This window comes from Zea mays, chromosome 4 (genome assembly GCF_902167145.1).
Source record: "Zea mays cultivar B73 chromosome 4, Zm-B73-REFERENCE-NAM-5.0, whole genome shotgun sequence".
In the NCBI taxonomy this organism is placed as follows: domain Eukaryota; kingdom Viridiplantae; phylum Streptophyta; class Magnoliopsida; order Poales; family Poaceae; genus Zea; species Zea mays.
Window position 1 is genome coordinate 230,678,600 of NC_050099.1, and position 10,951 is coordinate 230,689,550.

The 10,951-nt window shown below is 44.9% G+C and overlaps 1 pseudogene; it reads left to right on the forward strand.

Annotated features, from left to right (window-relative positions):
• The first annotated feature begins 2,212 nt into the window (after positions 1-2,212).
• LOC109945952 (serine/threonine-protein phosphatase BSL2 homolog) lies at positions 2,213-6,064 on the forward strand (annotated as a pseudogene).
• Positions 6,065-10,951: the final 4,887 nt, after the last annotated feature.

A 10,951-nucleotide genomic window follows, 5' to 3' on the forward strand; every position in this document is an offset into this window, starting at 1 on the left:
CTCATACGAATGATCCATCAAGACTAGGGAGAATACATCTGGTCTCCATAAGATCTTCATATTTCTGTCACAAATTACCATCACTAACAATCTAGTGGACAAGTCTTATGGTTCTTCCGGCACCAAAGACAAATTAATGCCCAATTTAGCTTCAAGCTCTATGGTGATGTGGAATTTTATGGCTATTTTTCTACTCTTCTTACTTCTGGTAGATCAGAGATAGAGTACAGTAAGCATGTCAAAGGGTGGAATCCAATGTAGTTCTACTACATAAACCCTAGATATATATCCAATCATGACTGACCTTTACCCGTTGGCTTGCAATGTATACCATACTCATCAAAGGACTATATCGAGTCAATTCAATGACTATGAATATTTATAATTCTAAGAGATATATGCAACACAAGTATATAGGTCCTAGATAGGACAACAAAGTGGTTCGACGGGAACACACAATGGTTTTTCACACCAACATAGTGAAAAGCAATTCTAAGAATAATCTATGCACGCAACTTCGTGTTGCTAGGAGTTACATGTCCTTTTTATCTCAGAGTTCGCTTCATGTCGTTCAACGACAAATAGCAATGTGTCAACATCTGGTTGGGCAATGTATGACTGAGATTTTCAGCCTTTATTCATCTGGTAAGGTCTCTTTGCCTACTAACAGAATCCCAAGTTGTGATGTCTTCTGTGTCAAAAAGGCGTTCATGCATTATATTATATGTCTTCGGGTTACTTCGGGTAAAACTATATGCATGAGGATAGAGAGCAGAAAATTAACTTATCTGTGTTTCATTGTATTTCAATTTAATTTCTCAGATTTCCAAGCACTATGAAGCTTGATATAGTTGTTATGGCCACTCGGCGATATATATAAATATATGATGCCACACAATACAAATCAAACAAAGTATAGAGCCAAACCAAAATGTTTACAAAGGTTGCACGACAATGTGACTTCAGGGGCTCAGACAACCCACCGCATTCTATGCGAGTACAAGCTCCAGCGTATCTGGCGTCAGTGTGTGTGCTGCCATCAGGGCAACGACAACACATCAAACCTTTGTAACCATCGCAACAGACACAGTTGTGGCTTGGTAGTTGTGGTACACGATAAATACACGCAATAGGCACAACAGGCACAACAAGCGTAATTGTGACTCAATAGTTGTGACACACATGCAATGCCTTCAGGGCCCACGAAAAATGTGTGACTCGGCGATGGCGGTCCGACTCAACAGGAGTGATCCGATTAAGCGAGAGAGCGACATAGCAATCACATGACGCAGCCAAGTTCGAACGACACAAATATTGCGTCGTGTTGCCAGAGCGCAGTCAATATTCAGCTGATGCCATAACTCAGCCGATAATAACATAGTCTGATCAGTGTGTCCGAGTACCCACTATAATATTTAATCGCTCGGCGTGAATCAGAAACTCAACGCACCACAAATATTTAGAGCGATTTAAAAATACGCAACATAGCCTTCACATGCAATTTAATTATTTTCTGCTAATTATTTACTATGAAAAATAAAGCAGAAAATCGATAATAGAATTAAAGCATTCACATAAGCACATTAGGTGCAAAAGATATTTTCTCATACTTAAGCATGTATTATTTACTGCAGGAAATAATTATTGAGATAGAAACCACAATAGAAGACATAATTTATTCTTTACAACAGGAAATAAATATAATATAAAGCATGCATACAAATTTATATAAATTATGCAGGAATTTATTTATACTAAAAATTACAGTATAAATTATAAGCATAACTATACATAAAACGACTAATAGCAGCGCGGTGGACTGGCAGAGCATGGCTGCGGGCCACGATGTGCGGGAGACGGTTTCTAGAATAGGATTGTGCGCCGTGATCTCCAAGACTCCACACACTCTCCCATCCAATAGCCGCCAGCCACCCAAAAAATGAAAGGAATACTAGGTCAAGCGTACATGCGGCCATGCAAGTAGGATTAGGACTAAGTCCTCTCGCACAACAGCTAAAGCCACAGTTCACATATGGCTCATAGGTGTTGCATGGCTGCATGCGGTATTGCACCCATGATCCCTCCACACACGCAGGGAGTGAGGAGTGCCGAATGCAGATCTATGACCAGAGAGAGGCTTCGATCTCACCGACATAATCATGGATCCTGCTTGCCGGGTGCTGCAGGCACTCGCGGTCTCAGTTCGGCGGGCATGGTGTCCGTCGTGGGCACGGGTGTGGCTGCCGTCACGCAGCACGACACGAGCGGCTCTGGTGCGGGCATGGCTGCTGGCGCGCAGCACAGTCCCGACGCGCGGGCACAACACCACTACGTCGATGACAGTTTTTCGCGCACGAATCACAATCCATACACAACAACGGATCAACCAATAAACATACCGCTCGTGCGTAGAGGGAGAATCGAAGGCTGTCGCGTAGGACAGTTCGGCTAGGCCAAGAGACCTGCCGGCTTGACGAAGAGCTGATGCAGATCTGATTCCGCAGCAACATCAAGGTAGAGCGTGCTGATAACGTGTTGAGAACTACGTCACCACGGATCACCAGATCCGCTCCCTTCCCTCCCATCAGCAGTAGAGACGCGAGAAGTTGTAGAGGACCCGTCTCACTTTACAGAAGCACGACAGAGGAAACACACGAGACACATGATATAGGGTTGGGCCTTTAGCCTCTTTCTGATCTCTGTATTATGAGGGATGTACAAGTTCCTTATATATAGATGTGAGACCCCTCAGGAGTAAAACAGGTATTTGCCCACATTACCATAATTAGGGTTACTTAACAGGTAGAAACCCTAAGGGCCTGTTCGGTTGTACCGGAATGAGCCAGGATTTATTCCGGCTCATCAAAATATATATAAATTAGAGAAGTAATCCGGCTAGGAATTAATCCGGGCCTCCAATCCGGAACAACCAAACAGGGCCTAAAAAGGGTTTTTTTCCACTATCTGTTTGTGCTCTGTTCTATGTGTGTGCTTTCACAGTGGAAGGGGAACAGACCAAAAAATAGATACGGTCGTAGGACACTTCGGAAACTGGGCCGCTGCATGCTGGCAGACTCTTGCCGCCATCGTTGCGACTTGCGAGGCCGTGTACATGTCATTGATTGATTGGGCTGGCCACGATGAACCAGCGATAATGCGAGATGGGCCCGTACAAACGCAGGACGGCAAGCGCATGTGAGATCCAGAATAATGGAAAGGGCAGAGCAACGCGGCTGGCCTACAAAACAAATGAAACAATGATGATCGCCGGTGCGGTGCGCACAGGCGCAACCTGGCACGTACTGTGCAACGGCACTTCGGATGGACACGAAGCGAGGCAGGCAGGCAGGGTCACGGTGACAGGCGTGCGTACGTACGTGTCTACCTACGTGATGATGATGTTGCCGCTACACTGGATTTGGTTGGCCGTGCATATGCTACTCCGATCCCATGATAGATCTCATTCTTCTCGCCGCCCGCACTGTTTTCACTTTTCACCGCCGCCGTTGAGGTCGCATTACGTCAAGCAAGGCCGTAATGAATCAGCAAAACCCATCAAACCCATCAAGTTCGCATAACATCCAAACACTCTATCTAATAGTTTAGCTATTAGCTATTTTTATTAAATTAGTTAATAGTTAGCTAACATTTTTAGCTAACTAATTATGCATTTAAACACCCCTAACTCGAATCACCTTCTTCAAAAAAAAAAGACATGCATGCCAAGAAAGGTTCGCTACTAAAAATGATTTATTTTAGCAAACAAGTCAAAATCGTTAACAGAGGTGGACATTTCTACGTACTAACCGCCTCTGGTCAAGGTACGTAGCACCAAGAAAAAAAATACACGCCTCTAAAAATCATAGATTAATATAGAACATTAGAACGACGACATCTTACGATGAACGTTCATCTTCATAAATTGATTTTGAGAGATGAGCCTATGTGATAGCCATAGAGGCGTGATTGTGCCAGACGTGCAATAGGAGTAATTGGTTTTAATTGTCATAGTATCTAGTATTGTAATCTTGATATTAATCCCTACTACTCTATAAAACTTTACTGTGGGCGTCCACAGTTGCAACACATGCCCCCGCCTCGTTCATCCCGCCCCCGTCCGTGATCCCCTCCGCGACCCCATCCACGCCTGCTCCTGTCCATGCCCCCAACCGTGCCCTCCCTCCCTCCCTCTACCCCCTGGTGACGTCGACCATCTCCCCGTTCATCCCGCCCCACCCGTGATCCCCTCCCCGCGCTCCCCTCCGCGACCCCATCCATCTCGCCGTCGTCCACGCTCGCCCTGCCTCCCACGATGGTCGGCCCCAAACGCGACCTCCCTCCCTATCCGTCCCCAGCCACGCCAGGAGCGCCTCCCATATTCTTCCCGGTTCATCCCACCCTCGCCCGTGTCCCCTCCCCGTGCTCCCCTCCGCGACCCCATCCATCTCGCCGCCGTCCACGATCTTAATCAGCGCCCTTCCATCGGCGTCCATAGTCCACAATTCCAACACATCGATCCTGGGAGTCCTTCGAAGGCACAGACCTTCCATCGACGGCGCCCCGTATTGCTATTTAAAAAATCCAAAGCGAGGCTGCCACCCTACTCCCATCCTCCTCGGATGTGCAGATACTGTGACCAACAGCTCGAAGGTGTGTCAATTCTGTTCTTGTCTATCAGGAGAGCAAACATCATATATCCTGACAGAACCACGAAGGAACATCACTAAGGTGCGTCAACTCTGTTTTTGATATTGCTGTTTTGTTCTCAAGGTCTTGGATTCTGAATAGAGTGCATAGAGAGAATGATAATGAGTTTGTATTTCAATCTTTGTTGTTCTCTACATGCATGTCTTATGTTCTTCTAGCGTCTTAAAAAAATCTGCTGACACTTGTTATTTTATTTGCCACTGAGAGGGTGAGCGGGATGGAATCTGGACCTGGCACCATGTGGACAATTTATTTAATTGGCTTCCTTTGGCTGCACTAATGAAAAAAACATAATTTGTATGCATGGAGGTATTGGTCGGTCCATCAACCGTATAGATTAAATTGAAAATCTTCAAAGACTAATTGCCATGGAAGCAGGCTTAGTTGTTCTGATGGATCTTCTATTGTCAGTATTTGAACTGCTACTATTGTCAGATTATTATTGAAAGATTCTTGTTTATTATTTGTTGATGTCATGATTTATTCGTTTGATGCTCCAAGGTCTGATCCAACTGAGAATGATAGCGTAGAGGGACTCAGGCCGAATGTATGGGGTCCTGGTCTTATTACTTTTGGGGTCAATATCAATCTGTAATTCATACCTTTTTAAGTTGTTGATTTTCATGGTTTATAAATTATGCGCTTAACTTGCATTGTCACCAGAGCCTGATAGACTTGCAGGTCGCTCAAGGTCACTTGATCACTCTTTTCGCGGCAACGAATTACTGTGGCAAGGATTAACTTTTCAGATGTGACTCATTTCCTGTTTTCTCATGCACTTGGATTGTCCAATAGTATCTAACATGGTATATGCACAGGAACGACAAACAACACAAGTGCAATTTTAGTTCTCGGAAGGGATCTGGTGGTGGTTCCAAAACTCATCCAATCTTTGCTGCCTGCTGTCACCTGAGACCTCTCTGGAGCATCATATTGAGGACACATGGATGCAGGTAATGGTCATTTATAGTTTAGATAGGTGTATGCCCGTGCCTTGTTACGGGTATTTGTCGTTTTATGCTTTCATTATTAAAATATCAGTATTTAACAATTACTGGTGTATGCGTATAGGTGACAATGAGTTCTAAATCTTACACTATAAGATTTAAGGATTAGATCGAATTAGAATCGGACCCTATTTCTATTCATTTTTAAACTAAAATTTATTTAGGACCCTATCATTTTGTGAAGAACTATTTGGATCATGATCCATTACCACCTCTATGTATACGTAGTGATTTTTATTGCTTTGACTATTTCTAATGACATTTTATTGAAAAAAAATCTAGGTGTCAAACGGACCGCCAACAAGGGCCGCTCTCAAGCACCCAACAATAACAGAGGCTCTGTTGCCTGAATATAGCAGCTTGGTAATATTATCAAACAATTGATTTCTTGTCTCCTATCAGTGGTTTGATGCTAAAATTATCCATCCATTCTAGACATGTGGAAGCAGTTTCTGCTGAAGGCACACGCCAGCCCAAAACAATGTAAAAAAAGAAACTGTTCAGGGAGCTTCACCCGCCACCGTCGACAGTCCCCAAACATGAGAAGTATGCCTGTTAGGTCTTGAATATTAGTGTTGTCGCCTGTTTATGTTAGCACACCTTATATCTCCCTCCTGTTGTAATTCTCATCACCGGTGCTGAGGAATGTGTACAATATATATTGTTATCTGTTGTCTAAAGTTTTGGGTATTGGATGGGTTTGGTGATTTGATTTGGACATTTGGTTTATTGGAGAAGCAATACGTTGTTTGGTTTTGAGCTTTATACTTGCCTATCATTCAACAGATTAGTGTACGACTGTTGATATATTTGTCTATCATTTAAAATTATATGTTGATCCTTTAGAAATAATTTATGTGATATTATAATGTTTGTTCGACATCATTTCATTATATTTGATTCGGCGTATTTATAATATTATTACATATTTATATCGTCAATATAATATTAGTGATACGATGATATTTTGTGGATTTTACATATCTCGTGAAATATGTGTCGTTCTGTATCTATATGTTATACTCCTTCCATCTCATAAAACAAGGCATATATTTTTTAGCAAAATCTTTAGAGTGAAACTTTGACCATTATTTTCTTTTAAAATATGACATCTACAAATATAAATTAAGCATCATATTAAAGTATTCTTGAATATAAATTCAAGTATATAACATGCATACACTAAAAATATGTTTTTGGTTGAAATATTGGTCAAAGTTTTAAATATTGACTTTTATAAGAACATGCACGTCTTATTTTATGGGATGGAGGGAATACTAATTTTAACTACCGTGGCAACGCACAGGCACATACCTAGTCATCGGCCCAATTAGATTGCTATATAGTCTGTAATTAGGGAAGAACCGAGATACGAAATAACAGAAACCCGGAAACCACGTACCTGTGTGTGTACCTGTTCTTCTCGGTGAGGAGAGAGAGAGCTCACGTTTCCGCAGGGGGCCATTACAGTGGTATCAAAGCCCTTCGTCCTCGGTGTGGGTGATCATCGTCACAACCGCGTCAACTCCCAAGCCATCAGCGCAAACGCGATTGCTGCTGGACGCGATGACGAGCAAGAGAAGGACAACGTTGACCGCTGGGAGAAAATGATGGAGAAGTTGGACCGGTTGGCGGAGAAGGTTGGAGGTGTTGAAGAGGTGCAACAATGCTTGTCGGTGCAGTCGGATCTGTCGGCTACGATGATCAATAGGGCAACGGAGAACAGAATTCGTCTAGCACAATGTCACACCCGGTTTTGGAAAGTAAACTGAACGCGAACCATGTACGTGACAGGATCAGAAATTCACATACACATCGATTACATAATTGGACACCATCACACACTGCTTAAAATAATGGCAGAAATAAGTACTTTATTACACCATGATGTCCGAAACATCCACAAAGTCATTAAATTAAACCATCATCAAAGTGCTGAATGAAACGCAGTACGATAAGGCCTTCATAGACAGCTGACTAGGGGTTTGCCACTAAACTATTCTAGAACTCGTCGAAGTCCTGAAACTCCTAAAAGTCCTCCATGTTGCCTTCATCTTCTCCTAAGCACTTGTTGCAATGAGGACAACCTAGGATTTGGTGTTTTAAGCAAGGATGAGTATACATCAACGTACTCAGCAAATGTCTCGTTTGGCTAAAGTGACTAGTTGTATGTGGGTTAAGATTAAAACAATTGCTTTTAGTTAGCCAGGTATTTATTACTAGTAGAGAGCTAAGTTTTAGCAATAATCCCAAGTTATTAACCCAAATAGTACTCCCTCCAAGAGGAAATACCAAATACCATAAATATAATCATCATAATTAAGCATTGTCATAAAAGTATCTAAAGTAACTTTAATCAAAGGAGCTCCCAAGGCTGCTCATAACCGTGAGCACGATTGATATACCAGTTTATAATAATCTGCAGAGGTGGCACACTTTACCCACGAGTCGTGATTCCCTTTCTGTCCGAGGAGTGCTACTCCCCATTGACCACTACCTAGGTGGTGTGATAGGGTATCACTACGTAGCCTTTACAAAGATTCCCCAGAGGTCATAGCCGCCCGTTAGGTTTCTCCAGTTTGATAAACATAGTACCTCTCCCCATAGGAAGGGTGACTAACAAAAGCAACACGAAAGAACCTTGGCACCCAGCCTCGACAGAGCAAGTACTATGCCCGGACCCCATTGACGGCACGACGGCGAAGCCGACTACACCTCAAGTTCCTATAATTAATCAGCTAAGGGCATCCCATACCACCCCATGGTTGTAGTGTTTTCTCGGGTGGTCATCCAATGAACAGGTCCTTACGGAGAGGTACTCGGGAAACAGCCTGAGTCCCCTATAGTATCACAAGTTCATCATCATAATCAAGATAGCAATCATTCATTCAACACAGTTGGGGAATAACAAAAGAACTGTACACCAAACATATGCAATAGAGCAAACACATGTTCAATAGAAAGGTACAAGCACACAGGTGAAATCTAGGTTCTGGGGGTAGATCACTATGCTAAGGGGTCTATTGTTCTCTAACTAGGTCTAATTTATTAAATTACTTAGTTAAATAAAGTTATCCCAGGGATGGGATCATTCATTAAATGAGATTAAGTCCACAAAGTTAAGCACTTGAACATTCATTAGGGTTTTACTTTTATTTTATCTCTAGTAAACATTCTATAACTTTACACTAACCTAGAAACTAACCACAAAATTGAGACATGAAAACAGTGGGTGAACATAATTTAAACAGATAGAGAATAATATATTAATATTTTGCAATTTGAACCGCCCAATTTGGAGTTCATATGGAAAAGTTATGAAATTTACATGTTTTGGAATTCAAAACCATAAATCAGACACCTTTTATTAATTAAATAAAAACCCGGGGCTCTTTCTGCAAGAACCCAGGGGCTTGGCTGTAAAGTCTAGGGACGGAGGGTTCTAATTGCAGGGAACCGAGGGTTTCTTTTACAAATCAGACATTTGAAGGGGAATCAGGCTTCCTCGGCTGTTGGATCTCGAATCAATGGCCGAGATTAGAAACGGCGGGCGTGCGCGCGGGCGCACGGGGCACGAGCATCTGACGCGCGGGGCCCATGGGCCAGCACCTCGGGCGGGGTGGTGAACGAGCGATGGGACGCCAGTGTGCGGGCTGGCTGACAGGGGCCTTGGCGTGGCTGGGCCTGCTGGTCTGAGGCATGGGCCAAGCGCAGGCACGGGCGCGTACGCGCGCTGACGGATGGGGCCCACCGGGACCCAAAGCGAAGGGGAGGGGGTTGGCGCGGTGCGCGACGCTGACGCGTGGGACCAGGGTTCCACCAGTCAGCGGCCACACGAGGGGAAAAGGAGAGGGGGAGAGGGTGAGGCTACCGGGTGGGCCGCGGCTGTCAGGGTTGTCTTCAACCTCGAGCCGGGCGCATGATCGGCCACGCTCGACGGTGAGGGGCCATCTCGGTGCGCGTGGTCCACGGCCAGGGCGGTGAAGTCACCAGGCATCACGGCCATGGCTGAGGGAGAAATAGAGGGGGAGAAAAGAGGGAGTAGGCGGCTCACCGTGGGGCTACGCCAGCAAGCTTGATGGCGTGGAGCTCAGGTGGCACAGACGGTGATGATAGGCGGGCAACGACAACGGCCAAGGCGAGGGCAGTGGCGTGAGGTGGTTGGCAGGGGCGGTAGCACGTGGGGGAAGGAGGGGAAGGGGGCGTTTATGCTTCCCAGGCCCGGCCATGGCGAGTGGGCGACATGGGGGGGGAGAGGCTGGCAGGTGGGCCCGATGGGGACGACGTGGGTGACGTGCCCACGCGGGGGGGGGGGGGGGAACGATTCGACTATTTGTAGGGGAGGGGTGAATGATAGGTGGGCCCAGGGCGCCAGGCGACCGCGCCGCTGACGTGCGGGCCCGAGCGAGAGAATGGGGGGAGGGTGCGGATGGCCCACGAGCAAGGCTGGGCCGCGCGCGGGGTGGGGGGGAGGGGGGAATGCGGGTTGGCCGCGGAACAGGCCCATGGAGGGGAAAAGAAATGTTTTTACTTTTTTTCTAATTCCTTTCCTTTTCCTTTTTATCTCTCTTTTGAATTCAAAAACAAATCTGCCCAAATTCAAATATGAACTCCACAAACATATGCATCAAACAAAATAAATAGAACTTAAGGTTCAGCATGATGCAACACTCCACATCCCTTTAGGGTTTAATCTCCTAGAGTAATAATACATCTCCAAAATAAATAATCAAACCTCTACTAAATGGAAGAGAAAGAAATCTATAGAGAGAAGAAAGGCACCTGAATTTCGTAGGTATTAGAGAAGGAATTTTATACCCCCAAATTAAGGGTATTACAAACCTATCCCCTTAAAAAGCTCGGGGATTCAGGGTTGGCTAGCAAAGAGCTCGGGGTACTTGGCTTTCAGATCATCTTCTCTTTCCCAGGTTGCTTCTTCCTCTGAATGTGGCCCCACTTGACTTTGCACATTCTAATGGTGCTTCTTCGAGTGACTCTATCTGCTGTCTCCAAGATCTGTGTTGGTTTCTCCTCATATGTTAGGTCTTCTTGAACTTCAAGGTCCTCGGTTGGCAATTGCTCTTCTGGCACTCGCAAACATTTCTTCAGCTAAGATACGTGGAAAACATCGTGCACTATGGACAGGCTCTCTGGTAGGCTGAGTTGATATGCCACTTCTCCACGTATTGTCTGGATCTAGTACGGTCCGATGTATCGAGGTGCTAACTTGAGAGCAC